At 43.0% G+C, this 9,455-nt stretch overlaps 1 pseudogene; it reads right to left on the bottom strand.

Moving 5' to 3' along the window:
• Positions 1-677: 677 nt before the first annotated feature.
• Positions 678-3,118, bottom strand: LOC116746838 (annotated as a pseudogene).
• Between the last annotated feature and the right edge of the window lie 6,337 nt (positions 3,119-9,455).

Below are 9,455 nucleotides of genomic sequence, written 5' to 3'. Positions count from 1 at the left end.
TAAATGTGTGTGTTGACGTCTTCAGTTTAGGATAATTCTTAGTATTTCCCCACATATTTTTCTCTATCTCGTGTGCTCTTTCTCTCCCCGCTATTTTTCTGAAACTTTAAGTACATTTTAGACCTTATTACCATGTGCAATGTGTCTCGTATACACATTTGTGCATTTTTTCCATGATTTACTCTTTTCTACTAACCTGTTTTCCAATTCACTAATTTTACCTTCTTCTCTACTCAAACAGCTGTTAAACCCAACTATTACATTTATAATTTTACTTCTTGTACTTTTAAACTAATTTTTTGATAGATCATCATTCTCTGGTAAATTTCTCCAATTTTTGTTTTCATGTCTCTGAGTGAAGACCCACAGTGAATGAAGACAGGGCCTCTTCCCTCTCCGCACACTTTTTCCACCATGATAATCAACCATGAGGCATTTCCCATCAGAGTCCTGCCTCACAAAGGATGTTTACAACAGAAATGTGAAAGCCTGAGGAACCACAGCCAGCAGGACACTTGTTCTTCAGGAAGTCACAACACGCTTGGCATGACAGGAGACAGGCTCGAGGACCTGAAACTTCTGATGAGAACCATCAAGAGTCACTTTTGCTTTAATACATTTCTGAGGGTGGGGATGATGAGTGCAGAATAACGTACACAAAGCTGGAAACCGATGGGCTACTTGAGAAGCTTCACTACGTTCAGACTCAGAACTATGATTTCCTTGAAGATGGGCACATAGTTTGGATTTTCCTGCCATGGGACCCTGCTCCAGATTCCTGACGATGGTCTGCTTCATGTCCTGGCTGCCGTCCCCTCGGGTGGCCAGCAGTGTGCCAATGTGGCCATCCTTGATGTCTGGGTATTTGCTGGCCAGAGTTGAAACTTCCAGGCACAACTTCTGCAAGGGCGACAGTAGGGTTACTGTGCTCACCTGCATGTTTGCTGAATCCAGAGGCCAGCTTCTGGAATAGGAAGTGGAGCAGCTCAGCCTCCCTGTCTTCTCGGCACCTCCTTGTACTCTTTAGTGCTCCAGGAGGAGACGTGATTCTGCGTGATGGCCCGCAGGTACCCACCACCACTCACTCTCACCCTCTTTTTGTATGGATTTTTAGTTTCTGCAGAATCACTGAAATATTCTTCCGCAGTGACACAGATGATGTCTACAGCATTTGAGCCTAACAGCCACTTCTTTGTTATCAGCTCATCGAGATGTTGCTCCAGATCCTGGAAGACCTCTTCCTGGTATCTGCTGCAGCCTCCTCGCAACAACGGTGTCTAAAATCCCATCCATGTTTGGTTGGCTCAGAGACACACCCTCTTCCACTTCATTTTTTTTTTTTTTTTTTTTTTTTTTTTTTTTTTTGCGGTACGCGGGCCTCTCACTGTTGTGGCCTCTCCCGCTGTGGAACACAGGCTCCGGACGCGCAGGCTCAGCGGCCATGGCTCACGGGCCTAGCTGCTCTGCAGCATGTGGGATCTTCCCCGACCGGGGCACGAACCCGTGTCCCCTGCATCGGCAGGCGGACTCCCAACCACTGAGCCACCAGGGAAGCCCTTCCACTTCATTTTAAAAATACTTCCTTTTTAAACTGATTAGGGGTTCCTTAAAGCTCTGACAGCTGTGATGATTGCTATCATATCCTGAACATAGCAGTGTGGTGCTGTCAATTTTTCAGATGTTCTATATACAACTGAGCCTCAACTCTGTGTCTATTTAGGAAAGAATTCATTTGCTGAAGACACAAACTGGTAATTTGTTTTCAAATCTTCACTCATCTGAGTAGTGATTTAAAAAATTTGATGCACCATCTGGAAGACAGTGGTAGGGAGTGTTCCCACTTGGGTCCGCTTTGGGCTCAGTCTCTTTCATACAGTCTTTAGTGTCTGTGTCTAGTGCTTTCTGCAGCCAGACAATGATGTTTGAAGTGAGAGCTGACATGTACAGATGGAGCAGCTCAGACACCACATTTGAAGAAAGTAAAAGCTCCAGGGCATTGACGTCCACTTCTGGGACCAGCTCCACATTCCCAGTCATCTTTGCACTTGTGTAGGTGTTTAAGACCCGGGTCAAACAGGCTCATAATCTCACTTGCTTCTAGATCTTCCCACAAGATCTGCATCCAGGTTCTCAGGGCTTGATGGTTGAGGAGTTTCTGAAAATCTCATAATGGGGAGAAAAGCACGCAACCATCAGGTTTTTGGCAACAATGGGTTCATCTAGGACATGCTTCCATATGATTTCCAGGTGGCAGATGAACCACACCTTGTTGGACTCCCTGGGGTTCTGCTTCTGTGCCCTCAATTCTAGCACTCACGATTCTGTCCAAGATGACAAACATTTCCTCCTTCCAATTCTTGGACCTCTCAAGAGGAACAAAGCTAGTTTGCAGTTTTTTTTGGTCAAGTATGCACCAATCAATTTTTCTTCCCTTCCCATGATCCTGACAACAGAGACCGGAAAAATGGGGTCCTGGGGGATGGTGAGCAGCGACCTCTGCAGCACCATCCCCAGCTGCTTGGCCAGCTCGTCTGAGAGCCCCTGTGTGCTCCCAAAGTCACTGTGGATGAGGGTCATGTCCATGCGGTGGTGCTCGGACATCAGCTCTTGCCAGGAGCACACTCTTGTTCCAGGTCCATCAGGTTCCAGCGGGCCTGAAGGAGTGCCCCTTGTTCAGTGAGGTCCAGGGTCCCCACTCCTCACAATCTGGGACACCGAGAAGATGTTCTTGAGGCTCTCCACAGCTGCAGCGAGCTGGGTGTGCTGTACGATGGCATCCTTCATCCTTGACGTACTTGATGCTCTTGATGGATGGTGTGGATGTCCACCTCAAGTCTTCGCTGACGTTGGCCAGGAACCGCAGGATGTCTCTGACATCATCCAGTGCATTTTGGAGCTGGTTCCGGCCCACGTGGCACCCCATACAGCACCCCGTCCAACCATGACTGGATAGCGACCTGCAGTGTGACCTCCACGGACGCCTTTCTCCAGGCCTCTCTTCTGAGGTTCTGAGGTTCCCCTCCACCTTGCCCTGCTGGTCCAGGCACAGAAGCATCACCTTTTGAATCTCTGTTGCAACATCCTCCTGGTCTGTCTCCTTCATGGTTAAAAAGCAGGCGGAATCTGCCACCCTTCCCCGCGTGAGAGCAACGATATCCCTTGGCACTGCCACCCGGCGCCTGACTGTAAGTGTCATCCAATTTCTTGAACGTGTTCATTACAGTTACTTTAAAATCTATGTCCTGTGTATTATATCTAGATCATCTTTGAGTCGTCTACATTACCTATTTCTTTTCTCTTGATTTGGTCATTTGAGTCTCTCTAGTATCATTCATGGTAATTATTTACTTATTTCTTGAAGGCAAAATGGAATAAAAGAGGCTAGCGACATTGCTGTATCTCAGGAACTAGAAGGAAGCAAGGCTTGCTGGTGTGTCTGGAGGCTAATGTAGCTTGCTCGGGAAAAGCATCAAATAAGGCAGAGGTGAGACTGAACCCAGCCATTTTGACTGAGTACTGGATACGGTGTATAAAACGTGTAGAAACTCTGAATAATGCTAACTTCCAGCAGATTAGAATCTATTTATTTGTTTACTCATAGGTTAGCTACAGTAGGTCTTGGTCCCCTTGATACAATCAGGGGATGGGAGGCATTAAAGCTGGCTTTGTGAGAACTGGTCTACTTCTAGTTTGAAGTAATCCTAAAGGAAGACCTTTCAAGAATCTCAACTGAGAGCAAAGGTTGTTAACCTGGGCCCATCACCCTTGCCAGGCCTCAGATGCCACTTCACCTCCCAAGCACTCTGAGACGGGTCAAAGCTCTGCTTAGCTTTCTAGCTTCTTAGCTGGCCTTTTCTTTCGTCTTCTCAGCCTCTTATGTTGCAAACATTAGTAAGAAATAATATCCTCAACGAAAAAAGCAGCACAGAGTCATGCTCAGTGTTTCCATTCTCTTTTCTCTAAAACTTAGTTCTCTCAATTCCTAGCTGCCTTGATAACACTCAACCCCAATTTTTTCCCCTCCTACCCCCATGAAACTGCTGAAAGCCCTTAGCCTTGAAATGCAACTTGATCTCTTGTTCGGTGCCACTTACTGATTGGCAAATGCCTTGAGGGAAAAACAGCACAGAATGGTGAACTCACCTCAATGGCTTTCTTTTCTCTTGGGTCTTAGACTTTCAAGTTCTTGCTGACTGTGTTGCTCTATGATTACTTCAAACAGGTATTTTAAAAAATTTTTTAACCAGTTTTAAACTTTTTTGTTGGAATGAGGCTTGGTCTGCTACAGCTACGCTCTCATGACCAGAAACATAAATTAGAAAGCATCATATTTTTATATAGAAATCAGAATTCTCATTTTCTCTTAAAAATAAAAAATTCTAGCAAAACCAGGCCCACGTTCTTGCATAGAAATAATGGCTACGGGTAAGTAGCCCCTGTCCTTTAATTTCAGGTATATGTTCTCCAGTTTAATTATCCGGATCACTCAGTGACCCCTGAGAGTAAAAAAAGAAGAAAGTCCGTAATTGAGCTTTGAGTGATACTAATACCTAATCATGTTGTATAAAAGGAGAGCTGAAGGGGACGTTGAGAATGCATAGTCAGGAGAGTAAAAGGTCGATTACAAGATTGTTGTATCACGCAACTCGAGGGAAGACAACGTTTCAGAACGGAGTTGGGCAGCGGGGATCATCTGTGCTGAATTCTGCCGAGCCTTCAAGTTGGGCCAGTACTAAATATTCTCTAGTGAGTGACTTAAATGGAATTGGTGATCTTAGAAAGAGTCTTTCTAGCAGAATCATGGGGTTTACAGAGGTTGGGGTGGCTTAAGGAGTGAATCAGAGCTGTGGAAGTAAAGTGGTGATGTAGACAGCTAGTTAAAAAGTCTGTGTCAGGAAGGCAAGAGAAAGGATGGTGTTGGGAAGGATGGGAGCTGAGTAATACATTTCAGAGACGAGTGGTCCTTCTTGGCTGCCTTCTTGGTACATCAGCTGGCCTTTCCCCACTTTCTTACAAGATGAAATGCTGCAAAGATATTTTCTTGAAGATGAGAAAGAGGAAAAGCTGGTCAGCACTCCCCTGTCTCAGGAAAGAAAGAAATAAGGCTTGCTGGGCTCTCCGGAGGCTAACTGAGGTTGCTAGAGAAGAGAGAAAACGAAGGTGGAGAAAAGCCTGGCTCTAGCCACTCACCAGACCTGAGCAGCCCTGCCTTGTATGAAGTCATCCCCCTTCCCTGCCTTGACAGAGGCAACAATCAGAAGATAGCAGCGCGGAGGCTGCCTGGGTTTTCCTTTTCAAATACCTTTGGAGGGCTGGGACCTTTTCCCCGTAGCTTCAGGGATCTGTTCCTTGGCGCCCCAGTAAAATTACAGACGCAGTCTGCCTGATAATGACTGTAAATGACAGAGACGATCAGGTTTACCTTGTGACGTCCTCAGGGGACTTGCGGTTAGTTTAGTCTGAATTTAGCATCAGCTGCTCCAGTTCCTTTCTTTTCAGCAGGCAGTGGCTGGACTCATCCTGTATTCTTTCAAACCTAATTAGTGTGAGGGCTTTCCCTCCCTCTCTCCTGCCCATCCCCGCAGCCCTCCTTCCGCTCCTGCTCCCTAAGCATGCCAGTCTAGGAACCCAAGCGGGTTGTTTTTAGAGGGTGGGCTTTTTTGTTTCTTTGCCTTGGGAGAAACAACCCATGCCTTTGAGCTGTCGGTTATTCATAGTTCCTCCAGGAAAATATACACCAACTTGACTGAACTCCAACCTCCCTTAACTCCTTTATGGTTTGAAGGTAGTCAGGTTAAGGGTTTTATAGCTAACTAGAGATGTTTGGAACGTACTGTAGGTCTTAAACAGAAGTGAACATGCCGAATAGCTAAAGGTTGGAGGGCGTAGTTTTCATTAAAACCAAACCTCCAGATCTTTTAACTTACCAGAAGCCACCATGTGTGTATTTATGTATGTATACATATGTATATATGTATGTGTCTATGTGGATGTGTAATGTATATTACAGATACATGTTACATATACCTATATTGCATATATATATACAAAGACACATACATACCCCTTGAAAGCCCTGCTTCTCAAACTTGAACGTATGGATCACTTACGCATCTTGCTAAAATGCCGATTCCGACTCAACAGGTCTGGGATGGGGACCACATTTTGAACAGCACTTCCTAAAGAGAGTGTCACATACTCCCCTCCAGCTTCTTCATGGTAACCTAGTCAACCCACTCCTGAGTTCTGTTAATTGTTGCTCCAGTGTCTCTCTAGGCTATGTGAAAGATCCATTGGATAGGGGGCATTTTTGCTATCTCTCAAAGTAGCAAATGCTTAGCTGTATTAAGTAAAGCGGACTCTGGATTTGTGTTCCGGTTTCCTGTTCCAGACAACTATGTTGGGAAATGTGAAAGGTGATGTAAAATCTCTTTAGATTTATGTTAGTTTACTAATATTTCTTCAGTTTGCTACATTGAGCAATTAGCTCATTCATTTTTAATTAATTAGTTTTCGTCTATTTCCAGGTATGCATACAAGGTTACGAATTCACTTCTTTGTACTGATTTATATGTATACCACGAATTTTGAAATTGTGGTCAAAAACATAAAATTTACCATCTTAAACATTTTTCAATGTACCGTACAGTAGTGTTATACACTTAAAAATTCTTTTGTTATAATTTACCTACCATTTCTGAGTGTTTGTAGGAGGAAGAAAATCCAGTTGAATTCAGTTAGTCATACTGTTGAAACCATAAGTGCCAGAGTAATCTTTGAGAATATAAAGGACAACACACTACTGCATTCTTTAAAATTATCAAAGAGCTTCACATTGCACTTAGAGTAAAATGTAATCTGTTTCTCCTGATTAAGAGATTACATCCCTCTGGCTTATGTGCCGTGTTCTAACCACACTGACTTGCTTTCTTTTCTTGGTCATGCCAAGTTCTCTTTCCTGAAATGGTTTATCCACAGGACGCTGCCACCCTTCAGTGGTCCCTGACCACCACAATTCTCTGTCACATCAATATGTCTACTTTCTTCACAGTATTTGACACAATCTGTAATTATCTTGTCCATTTATTTATTCATTTATCTTCTCCCTCCTCCTTACAGTGCCTATGCTCCATGGGGAAAGCAACTTTGTCTTCATGATTGCTCTATCCTCAGCATCTAGCACCGTGCCTGATACACGGCAAGTCGTGAATAAATATAGGTGCAAATGAATGAAGATGGATGTAACGTTCAGAATCTTCCAATTCAACTTTCTGCTTTTAAAAAAAAGTAAAATGACCTGGGAAAGTAGCTGAGAGAGACTTAAGAACTTGCCCGAGATCACAAATGTTTAACGAAGTATCCGAAACAAGTACTCCGGTCTCCTGACTCCCCTGCCCTGTGTTCTTTCTGGTGATCACTCCACTGGTTATTGAAGGCCTACATCAGGGATCTAGGAAGGCGATGGAGAAACTGTAGAGTGGTCCATGACCTCCTTCTGACCTATATAATGACTTTTGTGTAATACGTGCATATATTCTTCTTCTCTGGCGAGGTAGACTGTAGCTTCCATACAATTTCAAAAAGGTCAAAGTCTTAAAAAATCTTAAAAACCACTGGGCCACATATTCTTAAGTTCCTTGCACATTTTCTCTTGTCTTCATATCAGTTCTTCTATTGATAAGAATCGAACAATCATTATGAATTAAGTATCTGCCATATTACCAAAGGATGTAGTGTTATGACTTGTATTAAAATGTTGCCATCTATATGTAAAGGGTTTGGTTCACGGAATCACCTGGCACGTGAGGGGTCCTCTGTCAGTTTTATTTTTCAAGGCTGGCAACATGAATGCTTACATACTGGCTATAGTTGCATATACCTCAATCTTTCTTTAGCCATATTTTTGGTACCCATTCACCTAATATACTGGCAAATAAAGGAACTTCTCATTCAAATTTCTCTGCTGCATTGGAAATGAGATCATCCGAGGGCTAAGCTTTGACTCTGGAGGTTCACATGCTAAATTGAGATTAGACAATACATGTAGAGCAGTGGGTTTGTGGATTTTGAATGTGCATAGGGCTAATCCATCCCTTCCTAGGAATATTTTGGTTCTACCAAACATGCTTTTGTATAAAATGGCTCGGGGAACGGGTCAGAGGAATGGTACTGTCCTTGCAGTAGATGTTTGGTGGCACGTCCTCCCAGACCATGAACCATCCTCCCTTCCCCGAGGACAAGTCCTCCATTCAGAGGTACCCTATTCCTCATCCACTAATAGCTGGGATGGAGTGGCCAAAGCTGAGCCCACTACATGCCTCCTTATAGAAATCAGGATCTGGGAGGCAGAGATGGACCGGTTAAATCTTTGATGTGCCTATAACTCTACCTATAAATTTAGAATTGCAGGAAAATATATTTTGCCATGTATATGGAAAAACAAAGAAAGTCAATCTGTACAAAAAAGAAGGATGAAGATGATCTAGGTAAGCTTAAAAAAAATTTAAACGAGGATTTCCTTGGTCTCTGACAACTTTCCTCACAATTACTCTTTTTTCCACATATATTAAGTTGATTTCATTACAACCAAAGCTTTACTAATACAACATTTTATTTCCTGTGGATGAATGTTTTTGTTTCATTTCTTCTATTTTGCCTGGAGGCAAATGTCTATAGGTGCTGGAGTCAAATTAACTAGGTTTAAATGTCGATTTGATCACTTACTAGCTAAGTGCGATAATTTGGACACACTCATACTAAAAAAGTTGTTTATCTGAAATTCAAATTTAACTGGGTATCCTTTCTTTTATGTGGGAACCCTATTTGTGACATAGTTTCTTCCTTTGTAAAATGGAGATAGTGATACCAAATCAGCAAGGATGTTGAGGAAAATGTCAAGGATATCATAAACATTATGTAAAACCATTTATAAGAAATCTGGCTTATTACTTTCTTTCTTCCCCCCTTCTACCTATGCTGTATCTATAACACAAGAAGGCATTGCTTACAAGGCTCACCAATTGGGAGTAAATACTTCCTGGATGTGCTGAACTTCTGTGTTAACAGACTAATACCGAGATGAAATGACTTAAAGATGAGGCTTACAGGGAAGTGAACTGGCTCCTTTTGGAACGCGGGGAAACGCTTTATTACCTCTCATGAGATGATGTCTTTATTCTTGAATTAGGGAATTTGAAAGGCTGTATATTTCAATCTACCTGACTTCGTCCAGGTACCCCATCTTGAGTATACTCTAAGATTCATTCTTGTCCTAGGGTATGCCTAGGTTTTAATTATACACAAATTCGTTTCCAATTCAAACAAGTATCTCCCCATCTGGTCTTCCTCACCTCCTATAGAAAGAGATGAGGAAAGAAAAAGCATGAGGGAAAAAGAGAAGATGATAATATACGAGTTCACTACTTGCCTGTTTGAGGATAAAGAACGTAGGATGC

The sequence above is a fragment of the Phocoena sinus genome, chromosome 21 (genome assembly GCF_008692025.1).
Source record: "Phocoena sinus isolate mPhoSin1 chromosome 21, mPhoSin1.pri, whole genome shotgun sequence".
Lineage (NCBI taxonomy): Eukaryota > Metazoa > Chordata > Mammalia > Artiodactyla > Phocoenidae > Phocoena > Phocoena sinus.
This window is presented reverse-complemented; position numbering and strand designations above follow the sequence as displayed.